The 18,653-nt window shown below is 44.5% G+C and overlaps 1 long non-coding RNA gene across 1 annotated transcript; it reads left to right on the forward strand.

Moving 5' to 3' along the window:
• Positions 1–1,567: 1,567 nt before the first annotated feature.
• Positions 1,568–3,020, forward strand: LOC132445461 (uncharacterized). The gene is made up of 3 exons (XR_009522593.1): positions 1,568–1,621; positions 2,341–2,465; positions 2,735–3,020. It is a non-coding gene; the product is annotated as an uncharacterized LOC132445461 (long non-coding RNA).
• Positions 3,021–18,653: the final 15,633 nt, after the last annotated feature.

Consider the following 18,653-nt stretch of genomic DNA (forward strand, 5'->3'; position numbering starts at 1 on the left):
GTGCTTATCATATTGATCACGAGTTTCTCTTTGCCCTGTAATTCCACGTTTAGCTCATTGAGCATGTTTGACACATCAGTTAAAAACGCCAAATCAAGCAACCAACGATCATCATTAAGTTGCTCGTATTCTGCATGTTTTTTCTCCTGAAGGAACTGCTTTATCTCGGGAAGGAGATCGCGAAATCGTTGAAGGAATTTCCCCCTACTCAACCACCTTACGTCTGTGTGAAGGAGTAGCTCTGTGTGGTCACTGTCAGCCTCCTCAAGCTGCAAGCGGAAGAGTCGTCTTTGGAGAGATTTTGCACGGATAGAACAGGCCACTTTTGTTGCTACGTCCATGATCTCCTTCATGTTCAACATTTTCGCACACAACGCTTGTTGGTGTATGATACAATGGTAACTTAGAAAGTCAGGAAACGCTTCATCCTCTCGGCATTTGGCAACAAATCCATTACGGCAGCCTACCATGGCAGGCGCCCCGTCCGTCGTGATAGACACCAACTTGCACACTGGAATCTTAGTCTTGTCGATAAAGGTTTTGAAAATCTGAAAAATGTCCTCCCCCCGTGTGTGTGCGTTCATATGCAGAACTGTTAAAAGTTCCTCTTTTGCAGTCATATCATGAACCATTCGAATAAAAATGCACAACTGGGCTTTGTCTGTGATGTCGGTAGACTCGTCCATCTGTAGCGAGAAGCACTCGCAACAGTCAATGTCCTTAGCAAGCTGCTGTACTAAGTTGTCGCCCATCATTTCGCATCGCCTGGTCACTGTATTTCTTGTCAATTGAACAGCTTTGACTGCAGACATTATTTCCGTTTTGTTTTTAAATTCTTTAAATAACGCATCTGATGCTTCAATGAAGGCTTCCTTCACCATAACTCCATCCTGGAAAGACTTTTTGTGCCTAACAATCGTGCGACTCACCCGGAACGATGCCTCTGTTGCGGCCTTGGCTTTCGATGTTGGCCGAGTAAAAAGAGACTGCTGTCCAAGAAGCTGAGACTTCAACTCCCTCACCTTTCTCTTTCTCAATTCACTGCTTGGAGGAAAGTCCGTATCAAAGGTTCGATGAACCATTCGAAAATGTCTCTCTACATTCCCCTTCTTTGGAAGTGCAATGCTGGATCGACAGATAAGACAGACACACTTTGAGTGTGACATCGTGAATAAGAAGTCCTCTTCCCATTCTTGATGGAAATGGTAAGTCTTCGACTTTTTAATTTCTTTACCTCCCTCATTCATTTCCGAATCATATTTCGTAGGCTACTACACAGAGAATCGAGCAAACGTAAATGCAGCGGTAAAAGGAAAGCAATTGGCGCTTGTCTGTAGTAGGCCAGGTAGATACATTATGGTTGTTATGGTAACAAACTTTTTAGCAACAAGCAGACTGGCCTGTCTACACGTCAATCAGCGGGCACATTTTAATATCATTATATGATTGGATGAATTGCTTTTCTGAAAACCGCGTTTTTTTTGTTTTTCTTGGTGAGTTCTGTGAGCTACTCTCATTGGCCCTGCGATCGACCAGTCGATCGCGATCGACGTATTGGGCACCCCTGCTGTACGCCACCTTCTGATGTCTGCAGAGAACCAAGACGCTGAACCAAGCGCTGGTAAGCAGATTTACAGTATATTTCATTGTAGTTTCAAACAAAACTGTACAACAGCAATTCAAAAAAAGTTGGGACATTGAGCAAATCGTAAATAAAAACAAAATTAAATGAGATTTAGAACATACAGCCACACAGTTAATGTGTAATAGTACAAAGACAATATTTAAGTTATTGAAAAAGAACAGTTTCATTCTTTTGGGGGATATATCATTATATGCATTAATTTCAAATTCATGGGAGCAACACATCTCAGAAAAGATGGGACAGGGGAAATCAAGGGCAAGACAAGTTGGGTAAACAACCAATTGGGTTAACCAGCAAGGTAATTGTGTATAGAAAATAATATCCTTTCAGCCCAAAAGCTGCCCAACCCAGATGTTTAAGGTGCCCATGCTAATGTCACAAATGCACACCAGCCCTTCTGTTGTCCTGAGTTCATACACAGGTAGCCAGTTGACCTTTCAAATCTGTGAAATGTATTTACTTGTCTTGACTTAAGCATTATTCAGCATGTGTTGCTCTTTGTTACCCTGGTCCTAACTTTTCTGAGATGTGGAAGTATCTATCTTCTATCTATGAAGCACAAAATGTCTGTCTGTGGCACCCTCTCATGGCCCTCACCCTGCGATACCGCTCTCGGCCATAGATGTTTTACACAATGTCTAAAGTTTGTTGGGTTAATTGTTGAAGACAACAGACTTAATTATCTTTCTCCTTAGAATGGGACACGGATATAGCTACTCTACTGCTCTTAATACACCTCCTCCCACCACAACCTGTCGGCAAGAAGGCTGTGAAGATCAGTGCAGATGCTGCATCTGAAAGGCTCATTGTTTATTACAAGGTAAAACCTTGACCAACCATAACATTAGCACTACATTTTAACAATGATAAGTTTGTTTATTTTAAAATAACTGCATTAATCATCAATCATTTCCTGTTCTATTTGGCACAAACTGTTGATATTTTGTCTTGAATTTTAGGAAAGCAAGTGCTGTTTTAGCTGTGTTTAACTAAATGGTTCTGGCTCAGTGGTTTTATTGAATACTACACTTTATACTGGATTATAATGAATTTGTAACTTTGGTCTTCCTTTTTGTTTTTCGTGTTCAGTCCTGTTGCAGTTTTGAAGAGGCTCTCAGCAAACGTGATCACCATCATCCACACCTCCTTGCTGTTGGAAGAAACCAAAATCGGATCGACCAGTTCTACATTGTCTTGGACAAAAAGCTGATTCCTTGTGAGGCAGCAAGTGCAGTGGGTGCATTTTATGATCTTTTTAAATTGCACTTTGTTTTCAATTTGGCATATGATCATGCACTTCACAACTTCTACACATTTGCCCAGACTACTGTATACAAAATTGACATTGGAAAAACTAAAGAATCACCAAGGGTTAGAGAATGATTTATAACCATAGGCGTCGATTACGGGGGGGACGGGGGGGACATGTCCCCCCCACTCTTTGAAATACGAATTTTGTCCCCACCACTTTTAAAAATGTGCAAACCAATTGCGACTGAAAAAATTCCCACATAGCCTACTCAACCGAAATCGTCGAGTCTAAAATCATGCGATAGGCGCGCACGAAGACATCATTTATTAGATAGACCTACCTAATAAACCGTTGGAACACACAAGACCGGAACCCATAGCAACGCCGGTAAACAAACCCCGACTCCCGAGAAGCCCAATCCCTATGAGCTCCCCGCGCTACGGCCATCCGGAGGCGCACAGAGCATTTGGCCGTGATTTATCTATACAATTAAATTATATTATATACTATTATATATAGAGCTCCGAGAACCGCAAACAGCAACAATCACTTTCTCCTCCATGCTGCAGTTCACCCCGGACTGCACTGCACTGAGTTTGACGGTTGAACGCTGATTGGCTGTTACGTTACACATGTCACTCAGTGGCCACGCTGTTGAACGCTGATTGGCTGTCATCACGCGAAATTCGTGTCAAAGTTGAAATATTTCAACTCGAGCGAATTTGTCTGTGCACGGCGAAAGTGTGGCGCGACAAATCAAAACAAATCAAAAAAATCTGCCCGATACCCGTCTATACGTTCACTTTGTATGGGATCTTGTTGCCCCGTAGCGTTTGGTGTGCGATGTTTCAAGATAGACAGCCAAAATTGACATTTTTATTCAGAAAATAGCCGGTCCTTTTGCTTCCTGTAAAAAGCATGTTTGTGACACGATATGGATACATCATCTAGCCTGCATGTGGAGGGCCACATAAGGTAAGGAATTGGTTTACGTAAACTTTGCTGCTGGTTCTGTTTGCTCGTGATGACCTGGCCAAAGGTCCTAAGCGATTGTGATCTGATTCTGGGTGGTGCTCCAGCTAGTATGCATTGTATAGATTGCAGCTAGTAGCAGCTACACACGGTGCGATTGCTATGCCAATGCGGTTATAGTTGTTTTGTCTGATTGAGATATGTGACGACTTGGAGCCTGGTAGGCCTATCCTGACATAAATATGTTCTTGCATAACCTGTGTGATTATCCTAAACTGTAGGGGATTTTATTTGCGGGCAATTTGCTTGTTGTAACGAGTGAAGTCTACATTGGTCCTTCGCAAGTGTTTACTGGTGGTCAGGATTTGGCAGATGCAATTCTCCTCTGGGCGCTTGTTTTTTTTCAATGCAGCAGAACATATGCTACCAGCAGCCCTTGCTCGTCTTCAAAAGGCTGATGCTCAGTACCTCGTTTCATTTCGTACCCCCTTTACAGTCTGGCATTGTTTGTCTGGTAAACTTTGTTGATGTCAAGATAAGTGTTAAATTGCCAACACTGTTCTTTGTCCTGTGTGTATTAGTATTACATATCCCGAGCCAATACCCTGGTGTTTCCAACGCCGTTTTGCAAAACAAGCCAAAACACAAACTGTGTTTTCAACTTATTGTTCGAATAGTATTTTCAACACCTGACTATACACTGTAGAGCAGGGGTGTCAAACTCATTATAGCTCAGGGGCCACATGGAGGATAATCTATTCCCAAGTGGGCCGGACCGGTAAAAATATGGCATAATTAAGTAAAATTAAACATGCTGTGAGCACACCAAACACAGGTTTCCCATTTACTTCCGTGGAAAAAAAGGACGATGACCATTTTCCTTGGAAAACTCTGCACTCTGTGTCCACTTTTCATCTTTTTGACAGACATTTTGGGGCAATGAGAGTGCCAAAGCGCAAAATGTTGGAAGTATAAGGCAGAACGACAAGGTAGCTCCGGGCTAGCTGCACTACCTGTTTATACTTGCTCCCTGCTCAGCCCCGGTATAAAGTTTGCTTGCTTAACATAATTGCTATTGCGACTTTTAGTGGACACATTAAGAACAGCAGTTTCTTTCAATGAAAAATAGCAGATCATTTTACGTTACATTCCAAAGTGACTTCCAGTTACACACAATTGTCCAGTAGTTCAATGTACAACAAATTAATCAGTGCCAGTCAATGCAATCCATGTAATGCTAGGAAGGATTTATATTAAAAAAAATAATATTTTTTTTATAATTATTATTTTTTTTTTTACAATACTGTACTTCACAAAATCATCTCGCGGGCCGGATTAAACCCGTTCGCGGGCCTGATCCGGCCCGCGGGCCGTACGTTTGACACCCCTGCTGTAGAGCATATTGTAATGCAGCGTTGAATGGATGAATAGCTTACATAAGGGTACCCAGCACTTTTCAAACCACACTCAAGCTTATGGTTATTGTCCCCACCACTTCTAAAAACAAACTGACGCCCTTGTTTATAACTATGTGTTTTTATGAGCATTTCCATGCATATGAAGTTAATTTGGGTGAAGAAAGTTACTTTATCATTACATTGAATGACCTACATATGCACAAGGCTTTCGATGTTCAAACAGCCTATGGTCTGAATGGTAAATATATTGTCCCTGTGCATTCAATTTTTTAAAAATGCGGTCAATAAAAGAAATGAAATGAATGGTTTAGTTTGTGTATTTATTCATTTAATTGTAGCAAAATAGTAGCATGAGTATCTAATTGATTTCCCACTGCAATTTTGGTGGTGCTAACCCTGCTCAATTTTGTACTTATTAGGAGTTGATTTGTTTCTGATGAGAGTAATAATAAAACTCTGACAGAGTTAATTATATAACACTGGTTTGTACTCTGTGAGGGGTTGAATTGTTTCTATTAAGAGTAATGATGAAACTCTGACAGAGTTAATTATATAACACTGACCTGGTGTTATAAAGTTGACACTATGGCGAGTGTTGATTTTACACTAGGGAGTGAGGATTATATAAACTCTGCCATAGTGTTGAAATCAACACTCGTAGAGTAAATTTAACTCTGGCCGATTTACTGTGTATGAGAGGTGTGAAAGTGTCTTGCTTTTACCAAATAAAACTTTTAAGATCTGAAAAAACTATGCTCTTATAGCTCTCTATATCAGGGGTTCTCAATCTTTTGCAAGCTGGGCCCCCCTTTCGAAGATCTCATTTAATCAATAGTTTTTTTGTCTCACCCATTGACCTTGCTGCCGCCCCCCCCTGCAACAGCTCCGTGCCCCCAGGTTGAGATCTACTGCTCTATAGAGATACTGTTATGTGTATCTATGATGTACTGTATGTACATTGTCAAATGGATGATGAAGCAGTTGACTGGAATGTATTAATGAAATTAATATATCTTAATTTTCCTCTCAATATTGTAGGTGATGTCATCATTCAGCAATTCACATCCTTTCTCTCGGTTGTGGGCAGAGAAGAAGAATTTGTTTCCTTCCAACCCCTGAGGCAGCGTTTGGATGTCTTTCTCCACTCCAAACTATGCACGTCCCACCCTGACCTGCTTAAGTTCTGCCAAAGTGCTCTCCTCCTGTCCCATGGACAAGCAACAGTGGAGAGAGGTTTCTCTGTAAATAAATAGGTAGAAACGTGCAACCTCCATGATGAATTTCTCGAAGCCCTCTGATTAATCTGCGATAAGGTAATTGGCTGTGTTGGCATTAATAAAGTTCCTCTGACCAAGGAGCTCCTGGCCTCTGCTGCTTCAGCGAGGTCACAATACAGGCTTTACCTTGATAATGAACGGAGAAAAAAAAGGAGAGCGCCACACAAGAGCTGAAGAGGAAAGCAGAAGAGAAAGAGCTGGAGGACCTCCGGAACCAGCGGCGGGTACTCAATAATGTGTGCGATTCACTTGTAATTGACGCTGACAAGTGTGCAGAGATGGCCGAGGGAAAGGCAGGAACAAAGATGGCTGAGCTCATTACGAAATCCAACTCTCTTCGAAGAACACACAAGGACAAAAAAGCTGAACTTCTCCAAGTGGAAAAAATGATAGAAGAAAAGGCCACACAGTTGAGGCACTTGTGACACTGCTGAGTCCCCTAACTAGCACAATGGATTTCTATCTGTGATATGATTAAACATGTACTGTATAATTTTGATCTATATCACCCTTACCTGGCATCAAAGTTGCGCTCGTAGTGTGTTTGCAGAGATTGGTGTATGGCACATAGTTGACGAGATATTCTGCGATCTGTCCTGGCCTCTTTGGTAGTGGCTTACTAAGCCACTACCAAAGAGGCCAGGACAGATCGCAGAATATCTCGCAAACACACTTCCGTATACAAGCTCAACTTTGATGCCAGGTAAGGGTGATATAGATAGTTTTTTATTTTTCAAGGCCCTCTCTCTCTGGCTTCTCTCTCCCTCTCTCCCTCTCCCTCTCCCTCTCTCTCTCTCTCTCTCTCTCTCTCTCTCTCTCTCTCGGCCTGTTTTTGTGTCCAATGTTGAAGTTAAGTTCTTATTACCTCGTTAAATATTGTTATTACAGTGTAAAGTTGCACTTTATTATCATCGAGTTCCTTCCTGTTTTTATTTTTTAAGGCGTGTGGGCGAGGCGTATTTTTGAATACGTAGCTGTTCATTCCAATTCCCAGCCTGGCTTCTAATGTTACTTATGCAATTTTTGCTTTGTGATATATTGATTAAAAACGAGATGTCCCGTTGGGACATCTTGATTAATCCAACTCCTATGGTAGAATTCCCCCACACACACGCACACACACACACACACACACACACACACACACACACACACACACACACACACACACACACACACACACACACACACACACACACACACACACACACACACACACACACACACACACCCCCCTTGCGCTACAGTGTCAGTTTTTGCGTCAGCAGCTTGAAGTCGTGCTGGTATTAAAAAATATTGTGAAGGTATTAAAAGGTAGTAAATTCAACTAAAGAATTTCTGTATAAACCCTGCTGTCGTCCCAGGGAAGGAAAAGGCCCTTCCAAGCCGGGCTCCATGCTCACTCCTTCCCCCCCCCCGCCAATTCCGGGAATGCGGGAAAGGAAATCCGCCACTCTGTTCGTAGCCCCAGGCCGGTAGGTCACGGTGAACCTGTATGGCTGGAGAGACAGGTACCACCTGGTGACCCAGGAGTTAGTGTCACGCATCCTCTCCCTCCGAGGAGCCAGAGCTGCTACCGCTGCCGCTACCGTTTACCGCTACCGCTGCCGCCACTGCCCTCGCGCTCCCCGAATCCGTCCAAAGACCTGCTCGAGGTGGTCCAGATGATCCTGCCAGGTGTTGCTGTACATCACCACATCATCCAGGTACGCTGCAGCAAACTCATGGACTCCTGCCAGTATGGTGTCCATGAGCCTCTGGAATGGAATTCTTTCAAGAGGTTAACATGAAAAGTCTGCTTTTTCTTACCCTGCTCTGGCATGTGGACCTCATAGGTGACCTCTCCCGTCCTCCTGGTGATCTCATAGGTACCATGCCACTTAGCCAGGAGTTTGTTTTCATCTGTGGGCAGTAGGAGCAGCACCTTTTGGCCCGGCACAAAGGTCCTTTCCCTGGCTTTTCCATCATACTAGGTTTTCTGTTTTTCCTGCGGCAGCTCCATGTTCTGATGCGCCAGTGCAGACATCTCTTCCAGCCGGTTCCTCTTCCTGCTGGTGACGGGCATCGCCCTCTTTGGCCGGCTTGGCTTTTGGTCCCATCTTCCACACTGCCCCCTGTTGAGGCGCTCTGGTTTCTTCTGACACCAATTGTTACCAGACTGGCCTTGCGGCGGTGGAAGGATTGGAGGCAGTGCGACCGATGTTAGCAGGCCGTTGGCATGAACTTATTCAGGTACAAAAATGTCCATCAGGAGGCAAAAAATTAAAAATGAATAAAGAAAAAAACCAAATCAATAATTCAAAATAACTTTCACTAATCTAAACTTTCAATAATCTAAAAACAACAGTCCTCCCCTCGGCACTAATTAAACCCTTGGCTGGTCTAAGAGCCAGGTGTTGTCACCCGCTCCCCTCAGACCCTTCTGCCCCACCTACATGATTTGGACCTGAATATATCCTACAGCCCGACCAATGCCACTTTTAATTCAATTAACCCTCCCCTACACATTTCCGATATACCTATCCCCACCCCTAGTAACACACCTTACTCCAGACCTATTTGTCTAAAACCCATCCTTACCCCCTACTTCCCCGACACCTTAAATATTCCCCAAGTACCCCAACACACCCCTCTCCTCCCACACACTTGATCTCGCCCGTCTGACGTCACCCCCACACCGCACAAATGTTCTTCCGGACTTCACGTCGGGAACTCCCGCAGCCCCCGGCACCCGGAAGCCAGCGCAACCGTAACGCGAGTGTTCTTACATCTTGTCCTTGTTTGTACCGTGTCCCATGACCGGCTTCCTCATAACGTGTTTTTTTGTTGTGTTGCAGGTGGCGTCATGAAAGCGTTTGAATGTTCTGTGTGTGTTAATAAAAGTGTACTTGTAAATCCCGGTGTCAGTCCTGTTTGTATCCATTTCCTGTGGTAACGGGCAGCCGCACCGTTACAGGTGGGAAATACTGCTATAAAGTATGATTTCCTCATAGGAAGGTAACGTATTAAGAATGCACAGACCAAAGATACCGTTTAAAATGATGACGTTATATTCCAAAACTTCCACAAAAGGGGGAACTGATTAAAGAAACAAAAAGGGGTGGAAGAAGCCTGGGCCAGCCACGCATTGGGCCGTCGAAGCCAGAACTTCCTCCCTACAGTTCCCAACCTCCGCTACAGAAAACAAATACGAAATCTCCTAGATAGCAGTCCTCCATGCACAGGATTCAAAGGCAGCTCAGGCCAGCGTGAAGATGCCAGAATGAGAGAACCCCCGTTCGGGAACACAGGCCACGCCTTAAGTAGGGATAGTAGTCGTAGCTCCACCCCACGAATCAGGAACACCTGCGAGACAGAGGAGAATAGAGCGGGTGGAACAAGCAAAAGGAGGCGCGGAACACCTCCACCCTAAGTTAGTGTTTTCCTTTAGTTTGATTTTCCTTTTTTTTCCAAAACAAACAAAAAGAAAAACACAACAATCTCAGACACTGACTTACAAGCGTGACAACGCATCTGCTAGCACGTTATCCTTGCCTCGAATATGCTTGATAACAACGTTGAAGGCCTGCATGAAGATGCTCCAATGCATCAGCCTTTGATTGGTGTTACGCATCGTTTTCAGGTACACCAAGGGATTATGATCGGTGTAGATGGTAACAGGAACATTTGCCGACCCGACATAAACAAAGTGATCTAAGGCAAGCACAATAGTGAGGGCTTCTTTCTTGATCGTAGAGTACACCAGGGACGGCTGGCATAAATGGGCTAACAGGGCTAAGCCCTCCCTACCTTTTACAGTAAAAATGAAAAAAATATTAAAAACCTTAGAACATATTGTTTTAAATTTTGGTAGAACCTAAAGCAGCAACAGCACCAAAAAGTGACAGAAAAACCCGAGATATATGATATATCTTGGGTTTTCTCCTGTGAATGGGCTACATGTATTCAGCCCAAGCGCAGAAGCGTAAGCTTCCATTCAATTTTGATTGACAGGTATCGTGACACGCCTCCTTCATATGCTTCCCATTTGGGCTAAAGTCATTCATCCAAAGCACAGTAGCGTAAGCGGCCATTTCATTGTGATTGACAGGTGTCGTGACACGCCCCCATTTGGGCTAATTTAATTTAGCCCAAGCACAGTAGCGTAAGCTTCCATTGACGTTTGATTGACGGGTGCCCTGACACAAGATGTCAGGGCATATGCTTTCCATTTGGGCTAAATTAGTTTAGCCCAAAGGCTGACCTTTGACTTACAGCTAGCACAGTAGCTACAGTACAGTGACCTTCGACCAATCACAGCACAGTAGCGCAAGTGCAGTATGGCGGGTGTTAGCATGAAAATGAACGAAGTGGATTATTTACTTTCTAATCGGTTTTCTTTAATGTCTTTGGAGGAAATTGGAAGTGAAGAGATTGGGGACACATCATCCAAACGATGTACAAATTACACAAAAGGATAAACGGCAAAATCGTAACTTTTGTGTTACATGGTTTCAGCGAACGGACGGGCTAACAGCAAGTGTTGCTAGAAATTCTCTTTTCTGTTTTCCATGTTTGCTGTTTGGAGGAGACACGGCTTGGACCCAACAAGGAATTGTCGATTTGAAACATTTGTCTGACAAAATGAGGAAACATGAATGCAGCACAAGCCACATTGGAAATGCTGTAAAGCTGTCATTGCTGGGTAAAGTGAAAATCGCCTGTCAGCTTAATGAAGGCCACCGGATCGCTGTACAGAGACACAATGAGCTGGTAAAAAAAAACAGGCATTCACTGTCACAGATTGTGGACTATTCAATTTTGTGGGGGACACGAGCTTGCACTGCGGGGGTCAGACGAATCACCCACTTCACTCCAGCGGGGCGTGTTTCTGGACCTCGTCGACCAGTTCTCTTTTTTAGACAGCCAATTAGCCGATCACCTGTCAAACACACAGGTTGCAAAGTACACATCCAAGACCAGCCAAAATGAGTTGCTTGACTGTATGTTAAAAATGTATGGACAAAAACTGGCGGTTGAAATATCGCAGGCATCTTTTGTGGCTGTGCAAGCTGACGATACAACAGATGTGTCCTGTGTAAGCCAGTGCGTGATTGTGCTCAGGTATATCACTGAAGCCTCCATGGTGGTGGAAAGATTCCTCACTTTCTCCCCGTTAGTGGACAGAACTGCACCGGGACTCGAAACAATGCTGCTGGAGAAGCTGCAGCCATATAAGTTGGAGAACAAACTGATCGCACAGACATATGATGGGGCAGCTGTAATGAGCGGTGCATCATCCGGCCTACAGGCCAGGTTAAAATAAACGTTCCCGCACGCACACTTCGTGCACTGCTATGCCCACCAGTTAAACCTGATCATGCAACAGGCCTGCTCATCTCACACACCCGCCAGAATATTTTTTGCCAACGTCTCAGCTTTTGCGACGTTATTCTCCAAGTCCCCCAAGAGAACTGCAGTCCTGGATGAAGTGTGTAGCAAGAGGATCCCAGCGTCAGGACAGACAAGGTGGAACTTTAAAAGCCGCACAGTACACACCGTATTTGACCATCAGGACACTTTAAAAGTGTGTTTTGAAAAAAAACGGGATGATCAGTCTTGGGACAGTGTCAGCCCAACAAGCGCACGGCCTGTCCGCACTTCTGGGGTACGTCATCTTTCTTTTCTTTTTAACTTTTTTCCACTCTGCCCTCATGCATGTCGATATTCTCTACAGCATTCTTCAGAAACGGATCACAGATTCTCTCAAAGCGAGACAGGCCCTGGAGAATTTTTCGTGCTCCATGTCGGAACTGAAGGACAAGCTGGCCACAGACGACAATCATCCACATCCAGATGCGGACACAGCTGCAGCCGCTGCAGCCGCTGCAACGCCGCGCAGGGTGCAGCACTCTGACAATGTGTCAGTAGCCATACAGTGATGTGACATAATTGTCAAGCAGTCAAAATCACGCTTTCAAAAAGCCAGGCACTTAGTGTCTTTCGAACTGATTGACCCTGAACTCTATCCGCTGTTTAAGAACACTTTCCCGCAGAAGCAGCTGGACATTCCATGTCAACATTACCCGATGATCTGCAGGGAGAAACTGAAAGGTGAGCTGATGGTGATGTACAGCAGTGTGGAGTTTGCGGGCCTAACGTCTGCAATGTCACTGTGGAGGAGGCTGACTGAGAACAACCTTCAGAGCACTGTTTCTGCAACACTGAAATTAACACAAATCGCCATCACAACCCCCATGACATCTGCAGAGTCAGAGGTGTTTCAGTACACTGAAGAGGATTAAATCCTTTCTTCGGAGTACAATGGGACAGGACAGGCTAATCGCACTGGCTATGCTGTCCATTGAGCGGGACTTAATCCGAAAATCAGCAGACTTTAACGACATGGTGATTGACCTGTTTGCGTCACCAAAAGGCCGTCGATGTGAGCTGCTGTTTAAATAAGGTATGCCAAGCTCTGAAACAACTCTCTCTTCTATCAATACTGTTATTTTTGCTTTGGTTTTGTAAATTGTTTTATTTCTGGTACATGGTGTTGCAAATTGTTGCTGGTACAGTACTTTTCTATAATGTAGTTGTAGCACAATTGATAATTAATAATAATTGATAATAATTTCCTCTTGGGATTATTAAAGTATTTCTGATTCTGATTCTATAATGAAGTATACACTGTTGTTGCTTCAACTTGATGTGGAGCAACTGTTTCTGCTGTGTGAAGCAGGGCTCCAGAGTGTGACCAATTTGGTCGCACATGCGGCCAAAATATTTAAGAGTGCGACTAACATTTTTTTCTACGTCGCACCCTAACCCTACATTTCTTAATGAGAAACTCATCTCTGTCATTTCGTCTGATAGTTTCTGCTTATGAACGGTTAAGAATTCCCTTCTTGGGTTTTTAAGGTGAAACGCAGGGACACTTTGCCCCGGGACGGACAGCGCACTCCGGTATGAAGGGGGAGAGTCTGCTGCGGCTCTTCCTCACAGCTGCTCACAGCTCCGTTTGTTGTTTGTTTCTAGGTTAACTCGGTGTAAACTGCAGGAGGGATGTTCACGTTACACACGCCCTTATTCTCGATGTGTTTTTAAACGTTTATCTTAATTTTATTATTTAAATAAATGAATAAACTTTAAATGTATCCATGAAATTTAGTTGTTTCTGTCACACAAATTAATTAAATGCTGACTCATCCATCTAACATTTTATTACGCAGTGCATTACGGAGCGCACTGCTTTTACTGTCAGGAGTCCGGTCAGAATATGGCCGGTAATAGTGCATTTGTAAGCGGGTCAACAACATTTCGTATCGAAACATTAAAAAAGCATATGTCTAAATAACCCAACATGACGTGACAAGTGTGTAGAGAAAGTGGCCCCTCTCCAAGCTGCATTTCAGCGACAGGCCGTAACAATAAGGTTCTCTAAGGAATCGGAAATGATCAAATTTAATCTTGCATACAACATTGCCAAAGAGGAGTTCCCATTCACCAAATTTAAATCCGAAATTATTCTCATGAAGAAAAATGTATTAAACGTCAACCCGACGTATAGCAATGAGATGGCATGTGCACAATTCATTGCGGCAATAGGCGACACCTTAAAGCAAAAGACGGCTGCAGACGGCGGAAACGCCACATACATGTCCTTCATGATTGACGGCGACACAGACGTCTCTACCAAAGAGTGCGTGATCATCTGCAGCCGCATATTGCGCTAAGGGAGACCGGTCAACATTTTAATTGTTAAATACTTTAAGCACAATAAGTTTTATTTTGCTTAATGGTTTAGTTCGAAATGTTCAATTTCAGCTCAGTGAAGCACTTTAAACACGTTATTTTTCTTTTTATTTATAATTGTGCTTCAAATAAAGACACGCATTTCTCTACACCTTATTCTTGTTTAAAAATCATTCACATTATATGAAAGTTATGAACAGAGATATAAAGGTGACCTCATGGCGTCTGGAGCCCTGTGAAGTATTGATAAATGTAATTCATTCAATATCCCACCCACCCAAAATCACCACCAGCCGTCACTGGTAGACACGCTGATGTCGGTTAAACTTTCTGGAAAAGTAAGACACAGGATGTTCCACTCCATCAGCCCCATTTTGGAGAAGAACAGCACCTGCTCCTACATCACACACATCAATAGCTAACTTGAAAGGCTGATCGAAGTTCAGCGCAGCAAGTATCGGGGCGTTCGACAGAAGGTCTTTAATCGGTTCAAACGCGTACTGACAACCCTCGGACCACACAAACCGGACCTTCGGGCTTAATAGGTCAGTCAATGGTGCCGCAACAGCGGAAAAGTTCTTACAGAACCCCCTGTAATAACCCGCCATCACCAGAAAACAACGCAAGTCTCGCCTAAACGCAGGAGCAGGAAAATCATGAATTGACTCCACTTCGTTTGAACCGTTCGCACTACACCTCGGCCCACCACCTTCCCCAAGTAAACAATAGTTGCCTGACCGAAATCACACTTTGCCAGATTCAACGTCAGATTCACTTTGCTCAACCGGTCAAACACCTCACTTAATAATAATAATAATAATAATAATAATTCATTTTATTTGAGGGCGCCTTTCAAAGCACCCAAGGTCACCTTACAGGGCAGTTTAAAAACAGAAAACATGATCAACAATCATAAAAAACACAAGAACAAGATACATTGAACAATTTACGTAAGTGGGGTGAGATGGGTTAGATGGAATATGTCAGTTTAAAAAGATGTGTTTTGAGACGAGACTTAAAAGTGGAAAGTGTGTCGGAATTACGGATGTCAGGTGGGAGGGTGTTCCAGAGGTGGGGGGCAGATCTGCTGAAGGCTCTGGAGGCCATGGTAACCAGGCGTGCGGGAGGCAGTGAATTGAATGGAAGAGGAGGACCGGAGAGTGCGGCTGGGTGTGTTGGTGTGCAGGAGTTCACAGATGTATGGAGGGGCGAGGTTCTGGAGGGCCTTGAAGGTGAGGAGCAGAATCTTGAAGTGGATGCGGGTTTTGACCGGGAGCCAGTGAAGCTGCTGAAGGACAGGGGTGATGTGATTAATGGAGGGGGTTCTGGTGATGATGCGGGCGGCAGAGTTCTGGACCAGTTGGAGTTTGCGGATGGACTTGAGGGGGAGACCGAAGACTTAACTGCTCCATGTGACCCTGCCAGGTATCAGAATGAACCACCACATCATCCAAGTATGCTTCGCACCCAGATACACCCGACAAGACCGAAAGTAGCAGGCACATTACGCATCCCGAAAGCCATCATCTTGTATTGCAAGAAATCTTCAGGCGTAACGAAGGCGGAGATTTCCTTTGCACGTTCCGATAACGTGAACAGCCAATACCCCTTTAAAAGATCGAGTTTCGTCATGTACGAAGCGCTGCCAACACGATCTACACAATCCTCCACTCTAGGCAAAGGGTAACTATCCGCCTTTGTCACATTGTTCACTTTTCGGAAGTCAGTACAGAAACGATCAGATTTATCTGCCTTGTCAACCAAGAGACAGGGAGAACTCCACAAGTTCAAACTGGGCTCTCTAATCCCATGCTCCAGCATGTACTCAACTTCCTTCTCAAGACGGCGCCGCTTGTCCGGGTTCACCCGGTAGGCATGCTGCTTGATTGGTGGAGAACCACCTACATCAATATCATGATGCAGAACAGAGGTACAGGAAGGTGTACAGGAGTGTGAAAACCCGCAACATCAGCGCGTTAAAGGTCAGGTATGTGAGCCAAATGAGCGTCTATCTCAGTCAACAGAATTCTTTAACCTCCCCTGCACTAGTGCTTTGGACGGAACCTCCACCGTCTCCAGCGCAATCCCGACCCCGGTACTTTCAACACTGCACAGCGCAATAGCACAGGCGGAGCCGGGTTAAACGACACCGTCGGCCACCTCCTCCACAGGGAGTTCAGCTGGATGTTGACTGCCCGGACCAGGATATTGATGTGACACAGCCTCTTCTTGCGGCTACGTTCCGGAGTAGCAATTAGATAGTCGAAGTCACCCACTTTCTTTTCCACAAAATAAGGGCCACTGAAGCGAGCTTGCAGACAGGACCCAGGGATCGACAGCAGAACTAGCACTTTATCCCCTGGAACAAAATTCCTGCTTTTCGCCTTTCTATCATACGACCCCTTCATTCTTTTCTGAGCAGCATTGAGGTTCTCCTTTGCCAGCACACCAGCCCGGCGCAGTTTGTAGCGGAAATCGCATACAAAATCCAACAGATTCTGAGGTTCAGAACCACCCACCCACTTCTCCTTCAGCAGCTTCAATGGACCTCGCACCGAGTGAGCAAAAACCAACTCGGAGGGACTAAACCCTACCGACTCCTGAACCACCTCTCTCACGGCAAACAGCAGAAGGGGAACTCCCTCATCCCAGTCTTTGTCAAACTCCAAACATTATGTTCGCAACATCGATTTCAGTGCTTGTTGGAAACGCTCCAGTGCCCCCTGCGACTCAGGATGATACGCACTCGAATGAACATGACTCACTGCCAGCTGCTTCAGCACCTGAGAAAACACGCGTGACATGAAGTTCGACCCCTGATGAGTTTGAATGTCTTTTGGCAACCCAAACACAGAAAAAAACGTAATCAATGCTTTCACCGCCACAGGAGCCTTTATTTTACGCAGTGGAATAGCCTCAGGAAACCGCGTTGATGCACACATGATCGTGAGCAAAAATGTATTACCCGACTTGCTACGTGGCAAAGGGCCGACACAATCAACGATAAACCGTTCAAAAGGCTCACCTACAGCCGGAATTGGATACAACGGCGCCGGTGGAATCGTTTGATTCGACTTACCAATCACCTGGCAAACATGACACGACTTGCAAAACTGCACTACGTCCCTCTTCAACCCAGGCCAGAAAAAAATGCTGCAGTACACGATCATACGTTTTATTTACCTCCAAATGACCGGCTAACTGATGGTCGTTTGCCAAACTCAAAATATCCGAGCGATACTTAAAAGGAACCACAACTCGGGTTACCACACCTCAGTCTTCACCCGCTAGTGCATACGATGGAGTCCATTTACGCATAAGTACTCCATTTGTGGTAGAAATTAATGTGGTAGAAATTAATGATTATATTCTATGGTAAACTATGATTATTATTATGCCTGTATATCTAATGGTAGAAAACATGTAAAGCGTCTCTGGATTCTGATCCAGGGCTGGTCACGGTGCCTGGGAGTCTGGGGTCAGAGCAGGGGTTGGGGCCCAACCCCCCAGGAGCAGGAAGCTACTGAGACAATGCATGCTGACTCCACTTCCTGGGTCCTAAACTATCTCGGTGACCATATGGTTAGAAGAGTTTGTGATTGATTATGGGTGGACACCTAAAACAAGAAACTTCTGAGTACTGTGCTGTTGTGTGTGTATAAGAAGAGGCTGGAATCTGTTAATTCGGCAGTGACTCTGCAGACCCATTCGGCTGTTATCGTTGTTGCAGAATTCTTGAAGAAAGTCCAATCCCGGATTGCTTTTAACTGACTTTATTTGTTAAAGTAGGCATGTTTCGGTATGGTAACTATGAAGCTTAAGGGAGGGAATTGTATCTAATGCGTGGAGAGGAAAATACCGTGATCTACTTCAAGCCGCCCTAAGCCCGGTGGCTCTCTGCCGTCTACCTATTGATCTCTGGCCTCTTCACTTCGAATCACCCGCTAGAGGACGTCAAGTGGGCGTGGCCGGGGTGACGTAATGGCTTCGGCTTCTACACCTATCTAAAGGTGCTGCCTTCTGTGGATGGAGCAGCCTTCAATAAGGTCTTGCTCCCCTTGTGGCTATGTATAGTATTTACGGCTTATATGTTTGGTTCTGCTTCCTAGTGGTTAAGTGAGGGTAATACAGCTTGTGTGTTTGAATCTGCTTCCTAGAGGCTATGTGGAGGCAGCTCAGGTTCTTAAAATACGTAACATCGTTGTTGTTGTTTCTTAACGATAGTCTTTTGTCAATACTTGCTCCGGACCCCTCGGTTTCTTTTACTCTCTCTTGAATTAGTCTAAGTGTTTTATATCTCGGTTAAAATCTACGATAGAACCCGCAGGCAACAGACACAATCTCTTGCTCTGAAA

The sequence above is a fragment of the Gadus macrocephalus genome, chromosome 17, assembly GCF_031168955.1.
Source record: "Gadus macrocephalus chromosome 17, ASM3116895v1".
Classification (NCBI taxonomy): domain Eukaryota; kingdom Metazoa; phylum Chordata; class Actinopteri; order Gadiformes; family Gadidae; genus Gadus; species Gadus macrocephalus.